This window comes from Manis javanica, chromosome 14 (assembly GCF_040802235.1).
Source record: "Manis javanica isolate MJ-LG chromosome 14, MJ_LKY, whole genome shotgun sequence".
In the NCBI taxonomy this organism is placed as follows: Eukaryota; Metazoa; Chordata; class Mammalia; order Pholidota; family Manidae; genus Manis; species Manis javanica.
In genome coordinates, this window is record NC_133169.1 from 92,681,211 (window position 1) to 92,696,743 (window position 15,533).

Below are 15,533 nucleotides of genomic sequence, written 5' to 3' on the forward strand. Positions count from 1 at the left end.
GAAACACACAGGCTATTCTAATGTTAATAAATATTTAATCTCAGAGCTGCCCATTAAGTCATTTGGGACCATTAATTTTACCTACAGTTCAAACGGAGGAAATCTTAGTCATGTACCTCCAGTGTCAGAGAATGAAAAAGCGGTGATTTGCCTGCTGTTATTCGATGTTTACATATTAAATACACAGAAATAGCCTGACAAACAATTTACCCTTGATACACATAAGCCAGAAAAGAAAAGAAACATATTATGGACACACACACACACAAATATTCCCACGGACTTATTCCAAAGTCATACCAGCCTGAGCAAGGGGTGCAAGCCTACTTCTCCCTCGGAGCTTCTCACTCATTCCTTCAGTGGAGCACGGCTCTGAGAGCCCCTGGCAGCTCATTTCAATGCCACGGGCAGGCCCACCCTGGCATGGCTATGGGGTAAGGTTGGGAGGGAGGGGTGAATTATTGTGTGTTCATCTCCAATTCTGGCCCAGCACATGCTAGACACACAGGTAAGGTTACATTCATACCTATGGAAAAAAGTCTTCACAGTTTTGCCCTGGAGGTCAGACAGATATTACGGTCTGATTGGTTTATTTAAACTTAAGAAACTTTGTAAGGACTGTCTTCCCCAAATTGTTGTGCATTACTTTTCAGCAACCGGTCCCAGGTTCCTGCAGCTGTGTGTGTGTGAGGGACTGGGGAAGAAGACAGCCCACTGCCTGTCATTTTGATTTGCAAGATCTGGGGTCAGCTGTGGGCATAAACTTATGCATATTCAATGCCCCACAGGACTAGCTACCTTACCGACTAAAACTATTTCTGTACCATGTCGGTCGGTTGAAATTCCCATGAAAGAAAACCAGGGAGCTGGAATTGGATGTTTTTTGAGTTGTGGAGAGGAATGACTTTAGAACTTAATATGAATTCAAATGATGAAATGTCACTTCTTTATTGATTCATTGATCTATGCATAAACTTAGCAAATAGTTAGCAAATCCCTTTTTAGGCAGGCTTGATATTAGATGAATCACAGAGTTAGGCTCACTTAAGACTCTGAAACAGCAGAAGCAGCTGGCAGCACTTAACCATGGGTGCAATCATCTCAGCGAGTGCCAGGGTCAGGGGGACAGCGGGGGGGGCCTGGCTGAAGAGTTATGGATGGTTAGTAGATGGTTAAAGTCCCTATGGCCAGGATGGATGGAGGCTGCCCGGAAGGTACTGTGGCTGGCAGAATAAGATCTCCCCAAAACACCCATGTCTGACACCTAGAACCTGTGAAGAGGTCACCGTCCGTGACAATGGGACTATGTGATTGACTTAAGGCTCTTGACATGGGAAATTACTCTACCTTATCCAGGTGTGCCCAATATAATCACCAAATCCTTATAAGAGAGAGGCAGGGAGGCAGAGTTGGGTGTGGATGTGAGCATGGAGGCCAAGGCCATGAGCCAAGGAACAGGGCAGCCTCTAGAAGCTAGAGAAGGCAGGAACAGATCAGCAGAGCTTCCAGAGGCACTGCAGCTATCTGATGCCTTGACTGTAGCCCCATAAGACCCACTGTAGACTTATCACTTCCAGAACTGTATGAGAATAACCATACTGTCTTAAGCCTCTAAGTATAAGGTAATTTTTTGCAGCAGCAACAGGAAACAAAAATGAGTCGTAATCAAAGTGCATCAATGATTGATGATCAGGGGGCTAAAGGTAGTCACTCCACTAAAAAATCGTGATTCTGTGCCAATTGCTAGATCTGACCTAGTTCTCAGGCTTGCAAAACATTAACTGAAGGAGAAGCTGGCTCAGCAGGAGGGAGGAGACACCACGCCCGGCATATATGTGGTGATCCCTCTAGTCCTTCCTCAGGGGGTCCTGCGGCCACATGCCAATGCCGTCGTGAACTGGGAAAGGGGGCTGCTTAAACATGTGGGGAACAAATGGATCCGAGTTCCCAGCTGACAGCGTACCCAGAGACTGGAAGCGTCATCACAGTTAGAGTGGAGGCCTGCTGATGCCAGGGAATGAACAGCTCTGGTCTAGATCTGGCTTACATTTGGCTCACTGGGTTTATAGATCCACCTACAATGATTTTCACAGATCTCCACTGACTGATTGGAACAGACAAATATGGCAATTAGCACCACCTCTGTTCTACTTGGCTTCTCAGCCTGTGTGTTAAAAGCAATCAAGTATGAACACCAAGCAGAAGGCTCTAAAATTGGCCCACTCCCACCCCAAGACAGTAAATCAAGACAGTAAATTTAAAAAACATTTGCATCTTAAGGGGATGGCAGAGGTTAGCAACACTAAAGATTAGATCTTAAAGATCTTTAAGATCCAAACACTTAAAATCTGAAGTTCCCCTCATATTGCCATTTAATTAACTAGACTGACAGAAGCCAGACAAATCCCAGAGCATAACTCAGTCAACCAGCAGCCCAAATGGAAGCTGCTGTGATATTTTCCTAGAGCATACGGGCATACAGCCATGTCTGAAGCACATGATACATAGCCATCGAGCTCACCAACAAGTTCTTTTCCATCCCTATGAGGAAGGGAGATCAAAGCAGTTCACATGTACCTGGAACAGAAGACAGTGTATATGAAGAGTCATGACCCAAAGGTATGTTAATCACCCTCTCCTGTACCATAACACAGATAAGGATCAAAAGATCTAGACTGGACATCTTGAAGAACACCCCCCTGGTACAAGCTTTGGATGACATCATGAAAATCTCATGAGATGAGCAGGAAGTGACAAATACATTGAAGGCTTTGGGAAGACACATGAATCTGAGAGAGCCAGAGATGCAGTCTACAAAGATTCAGGGGCCTGACATCTTGGCAAAATTTTAGGAGTCCATTAGGCTAGGACATGTCAAAATGCTTAATGACTGCATCAGGCAGCTCCACATGCAAGGAAGGCAGCACAAAGCCTGGAAGGCCACCTCAGGTTTTAGAGATGACATATTCCAGAGCTTGAAATACCTTTACAGCCCGTATACGTGAAAAGCTGTCAGCTTTTAATGGCACCTGGAGCAGGCACGGGCTCCACAGCAGATCCGGGGTGTGGTGCAAACAGCCACATGATCTGATGAAAGCCGTGGCACTGGAGGTTCAGGCGTTCCCTGCACACTTTTTGGAAGTTCACATCACACCACTTCGCTTTTATGAAAGACCTCCACTAGTACCTGTTTTTACTAAATTAAAAAATCCGAAGAGGATGTTTGCTATTACAAAAAAAGGTGGCAACTGAAATAACATTTAGGGTTTGTTTGGCCACAAGCCATCACAGAGGCAGGGCGCCACCAAGCTTCTTCCCGGGGAACTGCACTCAGCATCTCAGATTCAAGCCACCGTAGATTTAAACTGGGGGAGCATCTGCGCTTTATCTCAATTTACTTTGTGCATCTGTTAGCTAGATATAGGCTAAGGTATCAGAAAAGCCTAAGGAAGGTTATTTCTGGGGTCCGGGAACACTCAAAAATATTTCCATATAGATTAATGGTAATTGCTTATTGGCTTTACCCATTTAGTGACAAAAGGTTTCGGAGAGCCACTCTGCTTTCCGTTAGAGGGCCGTCACCACGGGGTGGTTATGCAAGTCCCAATATCCGAGCAAGAGAATTGTACACTATTTGAAAAGCAGATCCTCTCGTGCTCCTGGGCCCTGGCAGAGACAGATGAAAGGCCCGATCAGGGTCATGAAGTAACCACGCAGCCAGAAATGCCCACCATTAGCTGGGTGCTATCAGAGCCAGTGAGTCCTAAGATCAGGCTGGTTTAGGAAGGACAGAAGGGCATAAGTAAGCCACCTGGGCAGATGGTCCAGTCGCCATGTCACCTACTACCGCTATTCAGTGCCTTGGTGTCAACACATCCACACGGCCCGAACGATCAGCTGACGGAGGAGGAAAACACCTGAGCCTGGCTTACAGCGGGGCTGGCTGCTTAGAGCAGGTGAAGAGACAAGAGCCGCAGCACAGCCCCGCTCACAGGTGGCGTCACAAGACAACAGCAAGGACACCTCTTCCAAAAGGCCATAGATCCCCACAGTGCAACTTGTCACCCACTTGGTAAAGGAAAATGGCTCAAGGTTTAATGGAGACTCCTGGACAGTACTGAAGTGTGCCAGGCAGGAAGGGGAAAGGGGGAAGATCGAGGAAAAGGCGGCCTTGAGTAAGGCAAACAGTGGACCTGCGGAAGCAGGCAGGAAGAACGAAGACACACGCACGACACGTTAATGCCCCAGGAGAGTCCATCACAGGTGAAACTGAACAATGAGTGCCCCGGGCAAGGTCACTGTGGAGTCAGTGTGACCGAAGAAATGACAGTGGAACGTTCTTGGGGTAAAAGGGTTAAGTCCAACTTTATACCCATGGTGGCAGGTCAGTCACTAGAATCCTGTCCACTCGGAGCGAGTCTGCATGCAGCAAGCCGGTCCCAGCCTCTGGGCCCCTCTGTCCGCACAGCTGTCCCAGTCTCTGTCCTCGGCGCTGCCACCACTCCAGGCTCTGCTCTCCTGCAGCCGTGCAGCAGCCCAGAGCACTGAACAGAGCTCTTTATATAGAGTCAACAACAGCATACTGCCCACACGTGTGTAGTCAGCTAGCCGACCAGGGCCAGATGAGAATCCTGGCCACAGGAACCTTCCCTTTATCCACAATGAGGTAGACAAATGACTCCCAGTTGACATCAGCCACCTACACCACCAGTCACCCAGTGTCGGCATAAAGGTCACATGAATGGAGCAGACATGGTGACAGGCATAGAGGCTACACAGGGAACCAAGGCCCCGTCACCAGAGCCGATCCAGCTGCCGGTGCTGTCCAGCATCCACCCTGCCAGCGACAGAGGACAGAGAGCAGTACGGCCCCCCAGGACGGCACCACCCCTCAAAGGTGCACACAGCCAAGGGTGACAAACCGACTACATGGGACCCCTCCCACTGGGAAAGCGCAGTGATTCATGTTTACAGAGACCAACACATGCTCTGGGTCTGGTTTTTTGCCTTTTCTGCTGCCAGGGCCTCAGTTAATGTTATTTTAGGACTTAAGGAGTGTCTGATGCACTGGCACGGGATCCCTGACATCACTTCAGACCAAGGGGCCTATTTAATAGTAAACAAGATGCAGAATCGAGAGCAACAGGTCACCTCCCGGGAACGTCCCCCTCCCCAGCCCTGCTGCACCCCATCTCCACCGGGCCCTACACCACAAGCCTGAATCTCGGAACTACCACCCCCTGGGCCTCTGCTAAAGGCCTGTTGGAGAACACGCGCTGGCGTGTGAGTCTGCTTAAACGCAGTCTCACCCTTGGGCTGAAGGGACACACATGTGACTGGATTCAGATCGCTCCCTGTATAGCACAACAGTTCACTCGCAGATGAAGGACATGAGACTCACGCTTGGATGGAGGCAGGCTCAGAATAGCAAGCCAACCCCCATAAGCAAGGCTACAACCCCAGTTTATATTTTCCAGGTTTCCCATCCGTCTCCAGGAAGGAACTTGGGCTGCACGCCTTTTGGCCTTTTGTTTTCCCTCCGGTTTCCTGTGCTCAGCCACAGCAATGCCCCAGGGCCACGGGGCCTCATCAGCCCCTGCTCCTTGTCTTCTTAGAGAAGTAGAAACGCAGCGACACTCGCCTGAGGGTCTAGTCACAGGTTTCTCTGGGTGAATTCCTGAAGGAGCCGGGGAATGAACAGGCTCCTCCGGCCCACACTGATACGTCAGCAAATGAGTACTTCTGTGCTGGACCGGTCACTTCCACACACTGACCCCAAATGAAACCCTAGATTTCTGACCTCAGGATATCCTGTGTCAAATGCTGACCTGGCCCCAAGCAGAGTGCTTGGTTAGTTTTGATAGGCCAGGTATTCATTTTTCATTGAAGACAGTGAATATAAGAGACAAAAACCAAATACAGAAATAGAGAAAAACTGTTCGATTTTTCCAAATTCATTGCAAATCAGTTGGCTTTGGAATTAACAGTCTGAAAAACCTAAGCTTGATTTGCCTCATCTGTAAAATGGGTCAAAAGAATGGCTGAGTGATTCGAGCATGAGAGGCATGTCTTACGAAACAGAAAGAGGAGTTGCTTCCCTGAAAAGGAGTTGCGGGTATATCTCATTTTAGCACAGAGAGATCAAAAGAGTAGGTTTCTGAGAACAGTAACAGTGAGTGGATGGAAAGTGGAGAACCCGACTGAGTCTGCATTCAGATCCGAATCTTGCCTCCAAATTTGTAAGGACTTTCTGGATTGATAGTACAGTATACTGAGCATGTTCCCAAAAGGAATGAATAATTAATTAATGCCTATTTTAACAAGTAACCAAGTCCTGTTTTCACTATTTCATGGCCACAAGTAATTTACAGGACCTCCAAAAACCCTAAGGGTTGGTGGAAACAGAGATTAACACGTTTTGTGATTGATGCTTTCCTAGGTTATACATTTCATGGGGATCCTACACAGCATGAAGGGAAATAACGTGTAACAAAATGCTCACAAGCAGAACAATGGTTCTGTTGCAATAAGGGTTTTAAGCTAACACCACTACGGAAAACAATTATTATAAACACCCACGTATCTTTGACTCAGCCTTAATTAAAATTAAAGTTAAACTCTGGGGCCAGTTTCTTTTTCCAAGCAGGAAGCCCACAAATTGCTTGTAAGGGTAACTTCAAGGGAAAGGCTACTAGAAATGTATATATTTACCATAAAATTTAAGATGGATATATATTTATTCTTTTGTCACCATAAAATAGAATTTCTCTCTAAGTCTAAGTTTTTATAATGCTGAAAGTTTATTTTAATAGACTCCAAAGTCTCTTCACTTAAAACCGTAGGACTGTGAAAGGTTCTCATAGGAAACCAGCTTACCCAAAGCTTGCTGTGAAAGATTCCAGTCAGATACGATGTTAGGGACCCCGAGCCAGTGCGTCAGACAATCCCTAAGCCCTAAAATGTTTGCCACAGAAGGCTGCATCAGCTTTGTGATAATGAATTTTTTATGATCTTGCAAACTGACTTCTCATTAACTAGCATAACAAGATGGTAAAGACTCCTGGAAGCATGGACAGAGTCAGTGACAGTCCCATGACATTTTTTTTTCAAGCAAAATAAAAAATAACTAATAAAAATTAACTGAAAACACAAGGTAAGCTATTTTCCATGATGATGTCCATACAAGAGAATATCTGAGGCGGCCAGTTAGCCACCAGCAAGGACAGATGGGAGACTGGCCACCGCTCCCCCCCTGCCCACTGAGGCAGCCTCAAGCTACCGCCACGGCCTGGGGCCCTCGGCCTGCCGCACGCATCCCAGTGCCCTGCAGGGGTCTGCTGAGCCGGCAGTGTCCTCCACCGTCCCCATCAGGGCGGGGTTCTCTGCCCCACCAAGGGCTGCAGGAGGGTGCTGTCAATAACCCTGCCTGGCTGGTCCTCCACCCACTTGCTTTCCTACCGTGGTGGCTAAACTGCACTGTCCCGCTGCTGGTGTCCAGGGGGAGCACAGGGAGCCCGACTCTGCTAGGCGCACACACCGCTTCAATCCCAGCTCTGCCGTGCGCTGCCTGCGGCGTCCCCGGACAGTTCTTTCAAGCTCAATTTCTACCTCTGTAGAATGGAGATAATTTACGTGGTTAAGAGGATTCGGTGAAATAATGGCAAGTACCTGATAATCTGTGAATGCCCCAAGAAACTGGATTAATCCCATAAATTAAAATAGTGCATGATGTTTCCCCGTGAATCCACAAAAGAGAGTCAAACAAATTCTGTGGGTATATATTTCTGCACAGTTATTTTGGGGAAGATGAGTCTCCAGTTTTGTTCAGATTTCTCAAAAGTGTGCATGGCCCCCCAAACTTAATGCATTCACTCCACTGCTAAGATAATGCCTCCCAACCCTTCTCTCCAGCCAGTTCTCTCCCATCGGCTTCAGGTTCATACATCCAGCTGCATGTGGGAAGCCTCCACCTGGGTGGGCCGCCAGCCCCAGAGTCCCCTGCAGTGTACCGTCCAGATCCCTGCTGGGGAAAAAAAGGCTTATGAGCCCAGCTGTCCCCAGTGCCACCGGCAGACACTCTCAGTTGTCAGCCACCTTTGGACACTGCTTCAGCCAAGGAGACCCACATTGCTGGGAGGACACGCCTGGGGGGTGCGGGGAGGCGGGTGAATTCCCGGTACCAACGTGGGGTGGAGGCCTGGCCTTCGTTTCCAACCTGAGACCGCTGGAGGCTGTCCTCTCTTCAAACCCCCACAGGGCCAGCTGGAGTCTCTAGGGGGGCTGCGTTCTCCCCGTACCCAAGGGTCCCTCCTTCCTCCCCATCCCGTCCCTTCTAGGTGTTCATTTCAAGAGCATCCCTGCAGAAACTTTCTGCGGGTGAAATCTTTGTCTTACAACGTGCCTCCTAAGAAATGCAGGTCTCAAATAGGTTCCAGAACCTTCTGCACTTTCTCCAGTGTCCAGTCTCCACCAGTTAAGCTGGGCATCTTAACTAGAGACCTGGGCTCAGACTTTGCGTTCCCTCTGCCTGGGTCAACCTCAGCCAGTCTGAGCACTTACCATTGTGGCTCACCTCCTGTAAGCAGATCTCCAGTCATTCCCGGTGCCCTCAGGCTGAAGTCTAAGGTCCCCAATATGACGTACTGAACCCCCCACACTTGGCCTCCGCTCCTCTCTGTGGCTTCATCTCTCCTCGTCTCTCTAGAAGCAAGGAGTTCGCCTCGAACATTATGTTGTTTCTTGCCTCCAAAGCACTTGCTTATGTTATACCTTTTGCCTGAAATGATTGAGAAGCTCCATCCACTTTGCTCAGGCATTTTCCCCTCCTGAAAGCTTTTCCTGACATCTCTCAGTGCCCAGTGGTGCTTCCCGGAGCCTCTGCCAACCCCCAGCACTGCGCTTGCGGAGCATGATGCAATTATCCGTCCTGTCGGCCATTTTCCTCCGGCTGCTTGAGGGTGGGGCTCTGTTTATTCCTCACTGTGTCCGAAGTGCCAGCTCAGCCTACAGATGAGGGCCTCCACGAGATGCTCTTGATAGATCGCCTTGGATGAATACATGCCAGCACACCAATACCCGCACACGCATGCACGCTCATACACATTCACAAATAAACTCAGACCAGATGCAAGCCCTACTTACGAGCAGAATCCTGAAGGACAAATGGGCTGATCGGGGCAGCAGAAAGTTTTGTATGGACTCGTTTGCCTGCCAACAGGACATCACTGAGGTTGACTCTTAGTGAACACACCTTGTTAAAGAAGTTAAAGATGACAATCTCAGTAAAACAATTTTTCTAAAAAAGTAAGGTATTTAAAAGACTCAAGCATAAGCATCCAGACAAGCTGGAATCTGTACGTGTCAGCCACAGTCTTTTTTACCTTCTGAGGACTCCTAATTATTCACTCAATTCCACTTACATTAGCTATAATTTTTCTCCAAACATTTGGCCAGCCCGTATTCCTTTGTTCTGATCACAGTGGAGAATAAGATGAGTGTCTCTTAGCTCTGCTTGTGTCATCTGCTACCCTACAATCTAATCACCTACGGAGCAGGGATGGAAGAAACAAGACACAAACGTGGCTGCAAGGAGCCTGCCGTGTGCATGTAGAGGCATTACTCAGAGAAAAAAAAAGCCATCATGATCTCGGCAGACATACAAAGAGATGCCTCGTCTACTGATTCTCACCTGCTGTCTACACAAAAGGGGCCGGTGAAGGCGCACAGAAACTCATGTCATTACCAAGTAGAAGGGGAAAACATCACAACTTTAAAATAGGAACTCTCTAACAAGAGCATGAGAGAAGAGACTGAGATACATTTTGCAGAAGTGATCCCTGAAAGCTGAAATCTGCCTGCTCGCCACATGCTACCTCACGCTCTCAGCCCAGGGGTCCCCGTGTGCCTGTGTACACAGCCCCCCACCCCCCGCCTCCCTCACAGGCTCTGTGTCTGGTGGCACCAATTCACTCTTTTTTTGATCTTCAAAGAGATCAAGTCCATGAGACTCAGTCCTACAGCTCAAGTACATGAGATTAGAGGGGGCACATGGTCTGCCTACCCCAAAGCCCACAGTTAGCGACACCTTCAGTGCAGGGCTCTGACTCCTAATCCAAAGACCCACCATATAGCACCTTGCTTCCTCCTAGATGCCCAGGGGCAGAGGCGAGTTTCAGGTCCGGTTCAAAGCTTCAGTAATGCTAAGCTCAGTCTCCAGTGAAGTAAAATCGGGCACAATGTCAGAAAGAGATGGGTAAATGCTGAATCAGAAACAATTACTATTCTGAGATCCAAGACTTAAAGCAAGGTGGTGTTCTGAAAGAGAAAGAATAAGGAGTCAAGCAACCCACATTTTAGCCATGTCTATTTGATTAACAAATGGTTTGACCTTAGCAATTCACTTAACATTTCCTCATCTCTTGCATGGAGAATAAATTACTTGCTTCCAACCTCTTTGGGCTGACGATCAAATGAAATAATGGAAATGTCCATTCGGGAAAAAAATGCACTCCCAAAAGCTAAATGCACACCAAGCCTTAGATGATTTTTTCGATCATGTTGCAAACATGTCCAGGACTGATATATCCACTCAAAGGTCTATTTACCATTGTTGCTTTCCAAGTATGATCGTCCCTTTCAGTATCTCTCTGGTTTTCAAATTATGTATTTTTCCAGATGCTCGTTTCTACCTCTCCAGGCTGATCTCATTTGCTCATTTCCTGCCTGTTTTTCTAATCTCTCTCAGTGGCTCTGTACCATGTACATTAGTGTCTGTAACTCCACCCTAGCTACCCTCATCTGCAGCTATAATCACCATAATAGGTTTACAGCCTCTTCCCAAGCCATCGGTGACAATGTGAAATGAAATGCATCCGAAGCTGACCTCTGCAGCCCCCTCCTGGAACTTGCAGCGTGCCATTTTTCATTCTTGTTAGGTTTTTCAGCCAGTTTTCAGGTCATTTCTCATGTTTCAGAGAATCTCTTAACCTAACCCAAGACTGTTTTGTTTTGTTAATCATATGGAACTAAACCTTATTTCTCCTGCTCATAATAAAACAGATAAAGTGAAATAATAAGTCATAACATGCCATCACATGAAGCAGGCCACTTAAAGCTCTGGGAGTAAGTTAGTGGGTTCCTACCCACAGGTCTCCTGTCTCGCATCAATGTAAGCGCCTATTATGAGTCTGTCTCTGCCGATCAGAATATCAGGATAGACCTAAGCTTTCCGAGTGGAATTCCAAATCCTTGTGTTTCTTTCCAGTGGGAACCTGCAGCCAAGTTCCTTCATAAACCTGAGGAATGATGCGTATTCTCTGAGGCTCACTACAAAGGAAATAACTTTTCTTTGTTGTTTTTCTCAATCAACTGGCTGACATTTGAGGCCCATCCTTGCTTCCATTACAGCACTTGGCAGTTTCTAAAGAGAAAGGAGTTCGAAAAAGAAAGGGAAAGAACACAAAGACTAATCCACGGGTGAAAAAACTTGAGAAATGGTTTTGATGCCCTAATATTGCAAACAATTTTCTTAGCCTGAAATTAGTTTTTGATTTTTGTTTTGTTTTCTAATGGAGTTCGGCACGGGGTGCTTTGCCTTCTAATCTCTAGACGTCTTCCTGAGCACTGCTGGCAAACGGCTCTCCCACCAGCAGTCCTGCGTTTTGCAGTGCAGCGTTGATTCAAACTTAAAACAGTTGGAAATTCGGGTTGAATATATCATTGGGGCTTTTTCTGAACCGCCATAAGGATCTCCAGATTTCTTTTTTAAAATACGTTTAAAATATTTTAAATACAACAACTTTAGAAATGCTAAATTATAGACTCTGAATAAAAAAGGAGAGAAAAGCTGCAGTGCCCTCAATTAATTGCAGCGTCTGAGGAGAAGTCTCATTTATATCAATTCCCTTCGTCTGTGCAAGCAGAAAAACATGAACTTGGGACACAGACCTGGTTTCCTATCCTGGCTACATCAAATACTTGCTTTACGAAACTCGGAAATTTTCTGAACCTTTCTGAGTTGTTTTCTCTTCTATAAAATGAGGATTCTACTGTTCCTGTCATGGAGCGATATTTGGACCAAATATGCAACATGCTGGCTAATAAATAGTGTTTGGTGCATACGGGGTGATGGATAGATGTCAGTTGCTTTCCTTGTCTTCCTATATACACAATGGCAAGACCTGTCATCTTTTATTAATACATACAGCTCTGTCTCTCATAACACTATTATCAAGTAGATATGAGCTGCTGAGAGGAAAATGTCTTCATGAATTTGATAATAAGGATAATGACACTGTGCAGGCAGCATTCTAAATGATTTCATAAGCATTATTTCATTTAATCCTCACCAAGTGAGGTAATGTTTACTATTCCCATTTACAGAAAAGGATGCAGAAGTTAACAATGGTTAAATGACACGTGACTTAGTAGATGAGTCAGGATTTGACGTATAGAAAGCACTGCATGTAATGCCTGCCACATGGTAAATTCTTCATAAATATTAGAAGTTTGGTGAAGGAATAACATTTTTTGTAATACAATGAGATCCCTTCTTGTAATAGCCTTCTTTTTTACTGTCTTCACTGAGCCGTAACTCACACACCATGAAATCCACCATTTAAAGCATCCAGTTCGGTGGGTTTCAGAGCACTCCCAGAGTCGTACGACCATCACCATGATCTAAGTGTGGGGCATTTTCATCACCAGAAAAGTCCTTTATTTTTCAAAATCTGGATTTTCATAGATTTCTTCAAGGAGCAAATATCATTGTTTTTAAAAATGGCACTTCTTTCATATGTTGCTGGTTGAATGTAAAATGGTACAGTCACTCCAGAAAATAATTTGAAAATAAGTGTAAGTTTCCTATAAGACCAAACATGCACTACCTATTTGACCCAGCAATTGTACTTCTGGGCATTTATCCCAGAGAAATGAAAACACATTCCCACAAGAACTTACACAGGATCGTGCAGAGCAGAACGGGGGAAACAACCCCAACGTCCTCCAATAGCGAATGGATGAATAAAATCTGGTGCATTCCCCTGGTGGGATTCTGCTCAGCAATAAAGAGCATCAGACTTCTGATAAATGAAGAACTAGGGTGGATCTTAAGGGCATTTGTGTTAAATGAACAAAAATAATTTCACAGAGTGGCATGCAGTGTGATTCTATTTATATAGCATCCTCAAAATGACAAAATTAAGCAGGTGGAGAACAGACTATAGGAGTTATCAGGGGACAGGAGTGGAGAAGGTATGACAATAACATGGCAGCATGAGGGAGTTCCTTTATAGTGATGGGAAAATTCTGTATTTTGTTTGTAATAATGTTCGTATGAATACACATGGGATAAAATCGCATAGAAACACACACGCATGTAAAAATCAGTGAAACCTGTGTAAGCCCCTCCGTCTACTTAACATTATTGTATCAGTGTTACCTCCCAGGTTTTCGTATTGCCCTGCGGTTATGTAAGATGTGGCCATTGGCAAAAACTGAGGGAAATGTTCAAAGAACTCTATGCACAGTTTTCTCCACCTTCCTGTGAACCTATAATAAAAAGTTAAAATAGTGGCATGTCAAAAGGAAAACTAAGATGTGTTCTGAAGAAAACGCTGAGACCTGAAAGCTGACATGCTTACAATTTTTGAGACCACTCTTAGAAACGCCCCAACTTGAACATCACCGCTAGGTGTGACCGCAAACTGCTCAAATGCAAAATTATTCAAGAGAATGGAAAGAACACCTGGAGTGGACAGATAAGAGCAGAGGCTCAAAGCTAATTATAAATACGAGCTAAACTTACAAACAAGGCACAGCTATCTTAGGAAAGGTGGAAAGACCAGAGTAATCAGAAACTCTAGAAGTGATCTCACATCAAAGATGGTCTGAACGTGGTATCATAATGAGGAAAAAGAAGCAAATTCTTGGAAGCACTCTTACAGGTTTTCGAGGGCGAAATCAGAGTGAAAAAAATCTGGAGTTTATTTGGATTAAGAGCATGAACACAAAGCGGTACCGATGAACATCCCCTCAGAAATGAATGCATGACTATTACACTGCTTCTACACATAATAACAGGAATAGCGACAAGAAATGCAATCATTCAGTGCTACGTACTCAGGAGCCTTTCTCAAGGTTTTACAAGTATTAGTTTGTTTATTTCTCATAGCAACCTGCCGAGATTGATACTATGGCCCTTTTCACAGTGAGAAAATTGCAGTGCGATGGGGTCATGTTACTTAACCAAGCCCACAGAGCCGGGCAGCGGAAGCCGGAACTGACGTGGTCACAAATGGTCACGAACCCCATTCTGAAACTCGAAGTCAAATAAAGGATATGAATTAATCTATAATTGTAGGGTGGAAAATGAGGCCCTAATACCACTTAGTCCCTCAATTACCTAGGCCAAAGAAACAAACAGATGGGGAGTCCACATAAACTTTTATGTTATCCAGGGTCCAATCAGAGGACAATTAGGACAATTTTTAATGACTATAAAATAACTGATGTTCATAATGATGAGTAGAACAGATGGTAGATTAGATAACCTAGCCCTTCTAACACAAAATATGCAAGGTTACATTTTTTTAAGGTTAATATCTCTGCTTTAGGAACTCACAGTGAATTCTAAGCAGGAGAGCAGACATTCTGGCTGCCTTATAGGAATTTGCCCATTTTGGTAACCAAAGGTTTGGGTTTTAAAACCCCAGAAAGGACAAGAAGTGAGGCCCTCTGGTCCATACCAAAGCAGGAGGGATTGAACAGAGATCCCCATATAAATTTCAGTCCTTTTGTAAAAGAAATAAACTAGGAAAATCCTACTAATAAGGAGTGAGGCCTTGGACCTGGTGTGCCCCGGCCCCCGCCCTTGTGGGGCATCACAGAATGAGTCCCTTCAGAATCTGTAATGATGGAAGAACGCTCACACAGGTTTGGAGTTTATTTTAAGTCACTATGAATTCCTAAAGTAGAGATATTAACCTTAAAAATGGCCATGGCAAAGATACCACTGGGATATCACTCAAAACCACTCAAAAGAGACATGGACCCAGGTTCATTAGATTCTTTCCCAATAAAGCACTACCTGATACAAGATTACAATTAGAAGTTAGAGAACACAGAAGAAAATTATCTACCATAAGCAAGACTGAGTAGACATAAGTAGACTAAGATCCCTCAAAACTTCTTAGAATAAAACAATAAGATAAAATAAAATCACTGCATTTACATTGTCACAATTCCCAGTACAAATAAGATTTAAGCACAAGAACAGAGCGAGACACTATCAAAACAGAAAGTACAGATTGTTTTTTAAAAGGGGGGAGGGAAATATATCTTCTGGAATGAAAAAAATAGCCAATGAAATCGAACACTTAATGGACACTTAAACAGCAGATTAAATACACCTGAAGAAAGAATTTGTGAGCTGGATGTAAATATGATTAAATAACTCTAATTATGGCAAGGAATGAAAAGGAATGTAAAATACAACAGAGAAGTTAAGGGGTCTGGAGATTGGAGAGACGGTGCAT

At 45.2% G+C, this 15,533-nt stretch overlaps 1 protein-coding gene and 1 long non-coding RNA gene across 2 annotated transcripts in view; both read right to left on the minus strand.

The window, feature by feature from the left end:
- DPYSL3 (dihydropyrimidinase like 3) overlaps positions 1 to 15,533 on the minus strand; it is a 98,422-nt gene that overhangs the window by 62,611 nt on the left and 20,278 nt on the right. The gene's annotated exons all lie outside the window — the stretch shown is intronic.
- Positions 3,616 to 10,297, minus strand: LOC140846239 (uncharacterized). Its single transcript, XR_012125218.1, has 3 exons — positions 10,124 to 10,297; positions 8,560 to 9,250; positions 3,616 to 8,023 (listed from the first exon to the last, which is right to left on the minus strand). It is a non-coding gene; the product is annotated as an uncharacterized lncRNA (long non-coding RNA).